Source organism: Hyperoodon ampullatus, assembly GCF_949752795.1.
Source record: "Hyperoodon ampullatus genome assembly, chromosome: 12".
In the NCBI taxonomy this organism is placed as follows: domain Eukaryota; kingdom Metazoa; phylum Chordata; class Mammalia; order Artiodactyla; family Ziphiidae; genus Hyperoodon; species Hyperoodon ampullatus.
The window spans coordinates 8,795,230-8,807,628 of record NC_136925.1 but is presented as its reverse complement, the minus strand read 5'-3'; the positions used below and the strand labels follow the sequence as shown (position 1 = coordinate 8,807,628).

The 12,399-nt window shown below is 46.3% G+C and overlaps 1 protein-coding gene across 1 annotated transcript in view; it reads left to right on the top strand.

Moving 5' to 3' along the window:
* KCNQ5 (potassium voltage-gated channel subfamily Q member 5) overlaps positions 1-12,399 on the top strand; it is a gene marked incomplete at both ends in the record, with an annotated part of 576,625 nt that overhangs the window by 510,707 nt on the left and 53,519 nt on the right. The window lies entirely within an intron of this gene.

Genomic DNA, 12,399 nt, shown 5'->3' with positions numbered 1-12,399 from the left:
GCAAAGGCCCGAAGATGGCCAGGTGCTCGGGAACCTTGAGACCCAGGGAGAAGGGGCCAGAGCCTTTCTGGACCCAGTGAGGATGCTGTTCCTTTTCTGCTAGGCTCTGTTTTCCCCTAAATCAGAGACCATTGCTCATCTTTGTTAGAGAGATGCTCACTGGAAGTTCTTATCTAATGATAAGTGGAATTCAGGTTCTTCTTCTGAGAGGCATTAACCTATTTTATTGATCAGATTTTGTGGCAGAAGCTTACTTGCCAACACATTTTATTGAGTGCGATATAATTTCAGTGTTTATGAAGTAAAACATTTTGTTTTGCATTTAAGATTAGCTTGGCTTTCCTTTTAAGAACGACCCCCAGGATCTCTTATCCTGGGCAAAGAACCAAAGTCAAATCACATCTTCCATTAACACGGAAAAGCCCACAAAGACCGTCAGCCCCGCTGTGTGCACTCCCGAGCAGAACCTGCGTTCTCCCAGGCAGCGGGATAAAATTAACAACCCGGGCCCACAGTGACCTCAGGCTCCCTCAGCCCCCGGCCCTCCCAGCCCATTCAGAGCTCGTGGGGCCACCCCCCACTCTCAGGGATGCCCCCGGAGTTCCCTCCTCACACTTCCCACCCTGCACACCCGGGAACGTCGGGCTCTCCCAGCAGCGCCCAGTGGCTGACCCGGCACAGGCCCTCCTGGCAGAGCTCTCAGCTGCCATCTGGGCTGCACACTTGACCCGCCAGGTGCCCTCCTCCTGCCGCTGTGCTAAGGTGGGAAGTGCTCCCCCCAGCACCGACACCCCTCCCGGCCCTACACCAAGCCCCCGAGTGTCCCGAGTCCCTGGCAGCACAGATCTCAGTGTCCTCTGGTCTCCGCACTCTCCTCCCTAGGAATTGGCTGAAAGCCCGTGAACAGCTGAGTCAAGAGTTAGCAGTTACAAGGCTTGTGTAGCTCTCAAAATAGACTTGCTGGATATAAATGGACACATGATTTCTGGAAGGCAAGTTGGCAACATATCAAGAGCCTTTACATCTGCCTAAGCTTGGACGCCTCCCACCCACCAATTCCATTTCTAGGATACAGTCAATATAATGAAGTAGCAGACATTAGAAAAGATGCTATAAGTCTAAAATTATTGAAATAGAGAAAGGATCACAAAAAGAAAATTATTCCATTTTGGCTCTGTGTGGATGTGTGTGTAAATTCATATATTTATAGTAAAAGTTCTGGAAAGATTTATAACAATGAATGAACAGTTACCTCCAAGAGATGAGATCAAAGTTATATTTTGTTTCTTCATGTTGTTCATCTGTATTTCCTATTATTTCTACAATGAACATGTAAAGCTTTTGTGATAAAAAGGCAGAAGAGGATTTTCTATTAAAAAATCGGGTCCTCCTCTCAGACACTGCCCTTTTCCTCTCCCTCACTCTGGGGGCCCTTGGTCTAACTGGTGGCCACCAAACCCCTCTCCTTAGGTGGCGATCCTCCTGGTCTCGGTGCCAGGGACCAGCCTTCACTGAGGGTAGACGTGGACTGTCTAATGAGGTTTGACAGCTCCTGCTACAAATAGAACTGTATTAGGCTCCAGAACTGCCGTAACAAAGTACCACAGACTGGGTGGCTTAAACAGCAGACACTTACTTTCTCACAGTTCTGGAGGCTACAAGTCTGAGATCTCCTTAGGTCATAGACGGCCACCTTCTCCCTGTGTCTCCACTTCTTCCTCCCTCTGTGCATGTCTGTGTCCAGATTTCCTCCTCTTATAAGGACACCAGTCATACTGGATTAGAACCCATTCAGATATCCTCATTTTAACTTCATTATGTCTTTCAAGACCCTGTCTCTGAATTCTCAGGGACTGAGGGCCGGGACTTCAGCACATGGAATTTGTCAGAATGCCATTCAGCCCATACCGGAGCCCCTGCAAACTCACAGCACAGCATCCCCGGGGGTGCACACAGCTCCAACCCTCGCCCTGGGTCCACTCGCACTGGAAACGGGTCCTTACCCTTCCAACGTGGGCTTCAGAAAGCATCGCTTCCGTGCTGTGAAGTCCTTACGGTTGGCTGAGCACATCTAAATATAAAAGTCAGAGAATCCAGATTCTGAATGTGGAAGATAAATTCTACTTGTATGTTTGGCCAGAGGGGAAGCATTTTTCAAAGACTCCTAGAGTCAGAACTATCCATCACACTATTTTCAGTTTCTGCAAAGATGTCTCAGAGGTCAGACAAATAGAAACAGAAGTCCTGTTCTCTTCCAAACCACAAATTGGAAAGGTCTACCATGCATTTACATCATCATCTCGTACAAGTGCAGTTCTCTTTGGTTAGAAGGGAATTGCTTTTCCCTGGTTAATGCCTGTCTGAATTGGTTCTGAGTCCCCCAAGTGACAGGAGGCCGACTGCTGTCCTGTTGAAGTAGCTTTGTTGGCCGCCCACCCACAAGAGACCATGACTCCTGACTCCTTGCTCTGTACAGTAGCCCAGAACCTTGACCTCTGATTTACCTCATGGTTAGATCTTAGGAAAACAGAAATTCACTTTTTATAGAAAAAAAAAGCTGAAGTAGCTATCAAATAAATGTAGACTTCAATTTATACATTTTTATTTATAGCGCCTCTATATGTTTTAAATATTTCTAAAATCCACTTATTACCCATAGAAAATAATATATAATACTGCATCCAACTCCCAATTATTCTGGATCTATTTGCTCATTCACTTCTGGGGCTCTTTTTTTTCTACTTCTGTTTTCCCTTTACATGTTTTAGGCATTTCAATGCCCATTAACAGCTCAGGGAGAATGGATGAATAGCAGAAAGAAAAACAGAAATTCAGACTGGCCTTGAGGTTAATAACTAACTTACATTTGGGAAATAATGGGCCTGTTAACTAAAAGACACCATAATAGGAAAACAAAAAGAAATTTAAGGTTAATCTGTAAATTTTAATAATTCTCCCCAAATCTGATACCCTTTACTACAGATGGTATTATTGTTATAATTTAATGACTCTTACAAAAGGTTATTAAATATTCCATGTTGTTTTTATTTACTATCATTTTTGATGAAATTTACACATTACATTTTAAAGGACACAATTTTAAATTCCACATCCATGTGTACGAGAGAAGTGGAAAGTAACAGGCAGATGTTGCCACCAGAAATTTACAAAGAGCAAAAGGAAGAAGGTAAACTGTAAGGGACCTGGGTGGTGTTGCCATAGCAAACTGATTTTGATCAATATGATACGAATAGTATTTTTAGTTTATAAACCTAATAATAAGAGATAGAAATGTTCCACTAGTCAATCAATAGTATTTAAGCCTCTTCATACAATCTCAAAATTTAGGTGGGATATGACTTTTTTAGATTCCATATATAATGAGTGTGTGATCATGTATTTTGTGTCCTTCTGTGTCTGGCTTCAGTTGGCATAATGGCCTCCACGTTCATCCATCTTGTTGCAAATGGCAAGATATCTTTCTTTTTTAAGGATGAGTAATACTCCATTGTATAATTTATACCGCAATTTCATTTCACTATATGTATATGTATATCAAGTCATCATGGTATACACTTTAAATATGTACAATTCTCATTTTAAAAATAAAATAAGAATAAATTAGGTGGCTTAAAAATATTTATATTTTAATATACAAGAATAATAATGATGAAAGTAACATTTATTGGCTGGCACTGTTCTGAATGCTTTACTTTGATGGTTTCATTTAATTCTTCCAATAACCCTATGAGGAGGCAAGTCGTGATCCCCATCTTGTGAATGAGGGAGCTGAGAGCTGCCCAGATCTAAGAGCCGTGAGCAGGGCAGCCTCGGCGCACACCCAGACCGTCTGACCTCCCAGCCCTCCTGGAGGACACGTTCAAAGCTGCGCCCTCAGATGTCGTACCGGTTTCCCTTTAAGCATCTTTCATTTCTCCTTTTTCTCACTGTTGCTCTTCCATCTTCAGTTGGCCCGATCCCCCTCCCTTAGAAACCATTCGACTGAGCAACTGGCCCACCCCTCCTTCTCCCAGCCTCAGCTGCCAAAACTCTGAACTGCACCGTCTTCAAAGAGTGGAAGGGGCTTCCCTGGTGGCGCAGTGGTTGAGAGTCCGCCTGCCAATGCAGGGGACACGGGTTCGTGCCCTGGTCCGGGAAGATCCCACATGCCGCGGAGCGGCTGGGCCCGTGAGCCATGACCGCTGAGCCTGCGCGTCCGGAGCCTGTGCTCCGCAACGGGAGAGGCCACAGCAGAGAGAGGCCCGCGTACCGCAAAAAAAAAATAAAATAAAATAAAAGAGTGGAAGATCCGGCAAATTGGGAAACGGCCTTTAGATGACCCGTCTCTGTGTTGATCAGGTACCCGGCAGAGGCTCAGGATCACAGCCATCTGGCCTGCGTCTGCTACCCAAGGAGGGAGGCAAACCGTGAGGCCATCTGAGGCCTGTTTCCAGATACAGAAGGTGGTCTCAGGAGATGGACAGCTGTCAGCACAGACGAGCACACGGAACGTGGCAGAAGCAAGTCCAAGGAATGCCAGGCAGCAGAGCCCAAAGGATGAAATTAGGGAGAGCTAGGGGCAAGCCGAGGTTTCTGGTGACTAGTTAGTTTGCGATCAAAGAGGCTGTCGTGCCGGACCCTGCTGTACTGGGAATGCCTTTCAGAGTTGCATCAAAGAGCACGAAAATCTCGACAGAGATAAGGCAGTAGCTGGAGGTGGCTCCACCCTGTAGAGCGTAAAAAAATATATATATATATCTGTCTGGAATACTGCATGTAACGTGAACATCTCAACGTGTGTAACAGTGTTTCTGCTCAAGGGAAACGCATCAGTTCTTGTGGGAAGCCCTCAGGGGTTGCTGGCTGCTCTACGTTCATGAGAAAGACTAGCAGTCTTGGGTGCAGGGGTCCCCAAGCAGAGGCTGGGGGGCAAAGAGGCGAAATGCCTGCCGATCATGGGGGTCCCTGAGGCCCGTTCCCTTGTTCCAGGCACTGCAAGGAGCTCTTCTCTCTTCACTTCTCTTCTTTGCCTTTCTCCTCCAGCCAGGGTACCCGCTAGGGTGCCTCTGGCTGCGGGGCACAAGAGAAGCAGGCTCCACTACCTTAACCAGTAGCGAAATGTATCATCAACACCACGTGAGGAGAAGGTCAGAGGCGGGACAGCTCCCAGCCAGGAGGCAGGCGCCCTGGTTCCCCTGCTCTCGGTGCTCTCCTTTCGCTCTGCCCAGCTGTGGTCTGTGTGCCGCTTCCTCCAGGCCGGCAGCCAGATGGCTACGAGCACCTTCCCCACACACGGCGCTTTGAGAGGCAAAGGGGGGACCGCCCTAGGTTGTGAAGGAAACGGCCCACTCACGTCTTACGTGGCAAAACTGGGTCTCACGCCTGAAATGACCACGGGTGAGGAAAGTGGGCGCTGGAGTTGCCATTCGGCATCAAGCCCCTGGTCTGCGGCCAGACTCCTCCACGGCGAGTAGGTCAAGGGACAGGGCAGGGGGTGGGACTGGAGAGACGTGAGGGCTTCTGTTTGGGGATCGGCTCTTGGGAGAAAGCCTCCAGTGGCGTCTGACACAGCCAAGAAGTCTCTCCTGCTTTGTCGTGAAGGTGGCGGGGAAGAATGCCCTTAAACACGCTTCCTCCCCAGTATTCCGTCCACACGTCATTTCTATTCCTCTGAGTGTCTAAAAGCCAGATTGAGACATGTTTTTGGTTTATTTCTTGTTTATCATTATCTTTTATTTTTTTCCTCCTTTCTTTCATCACCTAATCTCCATGAGACCGTGACCGCAGACTGGCCTAACTCCTTGTATTTCAAAACAAGGACACAGCGGGTAAAGGAAAACCTAGGGAAAAATAAGTGAATTCGGATTCAGATAATACAATCTGTCCTCACGTGCAGTCGGCCCAGATTGTGGGTTTCCTAACCCCACGGCCACCAGGGGAAAACTGGGGCAGCCGCCTTCCTCAGCACCTCCTCACCGCCCCAGATGCCCCGTGCCTCAGGCTGCTTGCCTGGCACCCCACCTTCCCTGTGGGTGAATGACAGCCATCTGGGTCTCACCTGAAATGAGCAAAAGAGAAGAAATGCACAGCCCAGGATGCCGGAACCCTCAACTCCTCTTGAAGGTAGAACATCCATCCCCTTCCTCTCTTCTTTAACCTCTGGGTCCCCGGCCCACCATCTCGTAAACATCTTGTTTGAGATTGTCAGTAGAAGATCAACTGGAACACTGGCCAAAGGGAAGCATTTTAGTGCAGTGGTTTTGCAACCAGCCTCAACTAACAGACTCCTGTACCCACAACGGGGTATTCTCCTCCAAGCAGCATAAATCACAAGCTACCGGCATTTTATATTTCACCCAACCGTACACACGGCCCTTTCATCTGGTGCTGGGCCTCTTCTGCGCTTCTTTTCCAATGGCATCTGCTTCCCTCGTGTTTTTCTCAGTCTCCCCAGTTGACATTTTTGGTGTTTCCACAAAATGCCAAGCACAGCACTGCACTTAGCGTTTTTCCTGACTTCCTGCACTGTTGATCCAGCTTCAACCAGACTCTGATTATCGTTTTCCACAATACATGATACTTCTGGCACTTTCTGAAATTACCTGATGATGACTCTGCGTCGTGTTGACAGATTTAGTTCTTGTGAAGGCTGTGTTCCCTCAGGGCTTCAGCTGGACCCTGGAAGGGACCCCACTCCTCTGAGCTCCACCTGGAACAAAGCCTGAGGGTTTTCTTTCACACCAGAACAAAAGAATTTCCTGAGACTGACTGGGTTGAAAGTCTGGAAATTAAAAGTCCAGTCTATGGCCAACTTAACTGTTGGCATAATTCTGTGCAAAAGCCTGGAGGGTGTTTAGTAGGAATCTGAAACACACTTTCCATCCCTCACCAAGGTAACTGGTGAAAAGCATTACCTGGAGGAATCACTTCACTTCCTGTCCACGGGTTTCTTTTCTCCTTAGTTGTCCGGGTTCCCCATTTATTCAGCCAGGGACGGGTCCTGCCCCTCTCCTGGGTGTCCTGCATTCTCCCTGTCCCCCAGCATCTGCTCTTGTGTCCCAGGGTTCTTATCCCTGTGGGGGGTTGGGGAGAAGAGACCTTTCAATCTCTGGTTATAGACTCTAAGAGACTAAGTATTTATCGTATTTCTGGTAAATGGTTGCTTTTTCCAATACTTTTTGTGAAATGCCTGTTCCTGGTTTTTACTTACTGGGGAAACGCGTTTCTATTTTGACTGAACTGGAGATTGCCCTGGCTTTCTGTTCTAATCCAAGTACTCTGTATCACAGAACAAGATTTCTGTCCAGATTTCTCTAGGTTCTTCCCCAATGTTTGTTGTCACCCTACAGTTATAGGGAAAATTATGTTTGGTTTCTCGTGGCGGGGAAAAAATAGCTCCCTGCTTTAGATCTGAGTTTTGAATGGATTCTACCTCCTTTCTTCTGGCAGAATCTAAGCTGCCAGGTGACCTCTGAGTACAGCCTTAAGCCATGTCTTTCCACCTTCTGCGCATCCAGGTTTTATCGAGAATTGCAGGGTTGTGTAAACTGGAGCTCTGAATTTTGTTTCTCCAGCACAGCAAAGTGTGTGTGCATGTGTACGTGGGTGCTTTAAAATGAATTAGAATGCTGTATTCGTTGTCTGTTACTTATGGACACTTACACTCTCACAGTCTCTGAGGTCAGGAGCCCTGCAGTGACTTGGCTGGGTGATTCTGGCTCAGAGTCAGGCTCTTGCTGGGTCCAATGTCATCTCAAGGCTCAGCGGGGGGAGGGGGCGGGGGGGTGTCCATTCTCAGCTCACTGCAGCACTTACCGGCAGGTCTCATTCCCTTCTCTCATCGGCCCCTTCATTCGTTGCCTGGATGTCCTCGTGAGGTTCGGCTGCAGAGACAGTACACGCTCAAGAGAGGGAGAGAGTACCCAGGACAGAGGCTGCCGTCTTTTCAAAGAACCAGCTTTTAGTTTCGTTGACCTTTTCTATTGTTTGCTTCATCTCTGTTTCATTTATGTCTGCTCTGATCTTTATGATTTCTTTCCTTCTACTAACTTGGGGTTTTGTTCTTCTTTCTCTAGTTGCTTTAGGTATAAAGTTAGGTTGTTTATTTGAGATTTTTCTTCTTTCCTGAGGTAAGATTGTTTGCTATAAACTTCCCTCTTAGAACTGTTTTTGCTGTGTCCCATAGGTCTTGGATCATCGTGCTTTCATTTTCATTTCTCTCTAGGTAATTTTGATTTGCTCTTTGTTTTCATCAGCAATCCATTGGCTGTTTAGCAGCATATTGTTTAGCCTCCACATGTTTGTGTTGTTTACAGTTTTTTTTCTTGTAGCTGATTTCTAATCTCATAGTGTTGTGGTCAGAAAAAGTACTTGATATGATTCGTTTTCTTAAATTTACTGAGGCTCACTTTGTGGCCCAGCATGTTATCCATCCTGGAGAATGTTCCATGTGCACTTGAGAATAATGTGTATTCTGCTTTTAGATGGAATGCTCTATAAATATCAATTAAGTCCATCTGGTCTAATGTGTCATTTAAGGCCTGTGTTTCCTTGTTGATTTTCTGTCCGGATGATCTGTCCATTGGTGTAAATGGGGTGTTAAAGTCCCCCACTATTATTGTGTTACTGTCGATTTCCCCTTTCATGGCTGTTAGTATTTGCCTTATGTATTGAGGTGCTCCTACACTGGGTGCATATATATTTAAACTTGTTATATCTTCTTCTTGGATTGATCCCTTGATCATTATGTAGTAACCTTCTTTGTCTCTGTGGCAGTCTTTAAAGTCTACTTTGTCTGATATGAGTATTGCTACTCCAGCTTTCTTTTGATTTACATTTGCATGGAATACCTTTTTCCATCCCCTCACTTTCAGTCTGTGTGTGTCTCTAGATCTGAAGTGGTTCTCTTGTGGACAGCATATATATGGGTCTTGTTTTTGTATCCATTCAGCCAGTCTACATCTTTTGGTTGGGGTATTTAATCCATTTACATTTAAGGTAATTATCAATATGTATGTTCTTATTGCCATTTTGTTAATTGTTTTGGATTTGTTTTTTTAGGTCTTTTTTCTTCCATTCGTCTTTTGTTCTCTTTTGTGATTTGCTGACTAACTTTAGAATGGTATTTGGATTGCTTTTTCTTCTTGTGTGTATGTGTCTATTGTAGATTTTTGGTTTGCAGTTACCATGAGGTTTTGATATAGCAGTCTATATATAAACAAGGTTGTTTTGAATTGTTGGTCTTTTAACTTCAAATACATTTCCAATATCCTGCATTTTTACTTCCTTCTTCTCATGATTGCTGGTTTTGATATCATATTTGTGTGTGGATGATTTCCTACCTTTATTGTATGTTTGCCTTTACCAGTGAGCATTTCCATTTGTAATTTTCTTGTATCTAGTTATGGCCTTTTCTTTTCTGCCTTTTCTTTCCTTTATCATTTGTTGCAAAGCTGGTTCAGTGATGCTGAATTCTCTTAGCTTTTGCTTGTCTGTAAAGCTTTTGATTTCTCTATCGAATCTGAATGAGATCCTTGCTGGGTAGAGTAATCTTGGTTGTAGGTTTTTTCCCTTTCATCACTTTAAATATATCCTGCCACTCCCTTCTGGCCTGCAGAGTTTCTGCTGAGAAATCAGCTGATAATCTTATGGGAGTTCCCTTGTATGTTATTTGTTGCTTTCCCCTTGTTGCTCTTAATAGTTTTATTTTGTTTTTAATTTTTGTCAGTTTGATTACTATGTGTCTCAATGTGTTCTTCCTTCGGTTTATCCTGCCTGGACTTGGGTGACTATTTCCTTTCCCATGTTAGGGAAGTTTTCAGCTATTATCTCTTCAAATATTTTCTCAGGTCCTTTCTCTCTCTCTTCTCCCTCTGGGTCCCCTATAATGCAAATGTTGGTGCATTTCATGTTGTCCCAGAGGTCTCTTAGACCTCATTTCTTTTCATTCTTTTCTCTTTGCCCTGTTCCATGGCAAGTGATTTCCACCATTCTGTCTTCCAGCTCACTTATGCATTCGTCTGCCTCAGTTACTCTGCTATTGATTCCTTCTCATGTATTTTTCATTTAAGTTATTGTATTATTCATCTCTGTTTGTTTGTTCTTTAGTTCTTCTAGGTCTTGGTTAAACATTTCTTGTATCTTCTCGATCTGTGCCTCCATTCTTTTTCCAAGATCTTGATCATCTTTACCATCATTACTGTGAATTTTTTTTAGGAAGATTGCCTATATCCACTTCACTTAATTGTTCTTCTGGGGCTTTATCTTGTTCCTTCATCTGGGAAATATTCCTCTGCCATCTCATTTTGGCTAACTTTCTGTGATTGCAGTTTCCCTTCCACAGGCTGCAGGGTTGTAGTTCTTCTTCCTTCTGCTGTCTGTTCCCTGGTGAGTGAGGCTGTCTAAGAGGCTTGTGCAGGCTTCCTAGTGGGAGGGACTGGTTTCTGCCCACTGGTGGTTGGAGCTGGGTGTTGTCCCTCTGGCAGGCAGGGCCGTGTCAAGGGGTTTGTTTAGCAGGCTGCTGTGGGCTCAGGAAGACTTTAAGCAGCCCGTCTGCTGTTGGGTGGGGCTGTGTTCCTGCCCTGTTGGTTGTTTGGCCCAAGGCGTCCCAGTACTGGAGCCTGCAGGCTGTTGGGTGGGGCCAGGTCTTGGGGAGAAAATGGTGGCCTCCAGGAGGGCTCATGCCAGTGAGTACTTCCCAGAATTGCTGCTGCCTGTGTCTTTGTCCCCACAGTGAGCCACAGCTGCCCCCAGCCTCTGCAGGAGACCCTTCAATACCAATAGGTAGGTCTTGCCCAGGCCCTTATGAGATCACCACTTTTTTTCCCTAGGTCCTGGTGCACACAAGACCTTGTATGTGCCCTCCAAGGGTGGAGTTCCTGTTTCCCCCAGTCCTGTGGAATTCCTGCAATCAAACCCCACTGGCCTTCAAACCCAGATTCTCTGGGGGCTCCTCCTCCCATTGCCAGACCCCCAGGCTAGGGGCTCAGAACTTTCACTCTTGTGGGAGAACTTCTGCGGTATAATTACTTTCCAGTTTGTGGGTCGCCCACCCAGAGGATAGGGGATTTGATTTTACTGTGATTGCACCCCTCCTACTGTCTCGTTGTGGCTTCTTCTTTGTCATTGGATGGAGGATATCTCTTAGTACATTCCAGCAGTTTTCTTGGCGATGGCTGTCCAGCAGTTAGTTGTGATTTTTGGTGTTTTCGTAAGAGGTGAGGTCATGTCCTTGTCGCTACCTCTGCTGCACTCCTTTATAGCCTAACATCTCATCACCTCCTCCACCTCAGGGTCACACAGACCAACCCTGGGACAATGTAAAGGGGACTGCACAGAGCGGTGGGTACCTGGAAGTGGGCTCACTGGGAACCATCTCAATGTCTAGCTACACGGATGCCGTTGCACTGGCAGGTCTTTTAAGTGACAGGTTTCCACCACTGCCTGTTGTCTTTCTAGGAACCCCAACCACCAGCTCCCCGTCCCTTTCAGTCGTCTCCATTACCTGCCTCCCTCTAGAGGCATTTGGGTTTGGGCTCTCCAGTCTAACCACGTCACGTCCAGAGTCCTACATATCATATTTCAGAAAAACCCCGGCACATCCTGGTCAGCCTTGATCACATGACAGCTAGACTTTTGTGTTCCAATCTTAGTGCAGCCTTTCAAAAGTCATATGGAGCATTTGATTAGTGGGACAAGAAGTAAAAGAACATGAGGAAGCAGGAAGCCAACTGGTCGGAGCAAAACCAAAGTGCACTAACCTCTACCCCAGAGCTCTTTCTTTTATGATGTGTGGCCCACCTTTAGCTGCTTCAAGAGGTTGAAGAGACGTTCTTGGTCACTTCAAAGAGCAGCACAAGAACCCAGTGTGAATACCAGCTTTTAGCTCAGTATCAGGACAGTCTATCGATGAGAGACCCCACACCAATGGAAGAGTCCATCCCTGGACGCCTTCACCCCAAACCTGGATCATCAACACTCAGGGACTCCAGGCCCCGAGGAGGTCAAGCCAGACAGCCCCAGAGAGATCTTCTCAACCCGGGTTCTGTAACTGCCCTTCTGGCTCCTCCTCAACCCTCACCTCTTATCCTCCCTGAAAAGCAGAGGAGGGAGGGAAGGACCGGTTGAGGGATGCTGTTCTGACATCTCCTCTGATGCAGAGGAAAGTGCTTTGCGTGGCCTCTGACCTCTCATGAGCCCCACTCTTTCTCTTCCCTTCCACTATCGGCTGCAGCCCTGCATCTCCTGAGAAGTGTGTCCTCTGTGCCCTGCCTACCTTGACATGTGTGTGCCTGTGCATGTGCATGTGTGTGTGCATGCACGTGAGCGCTCCAGAGTGGAGCCTTCACAGGACAATGACTTCCCTTCAACTCCTGGGTTCCCATTCAAGTCACCGAATGG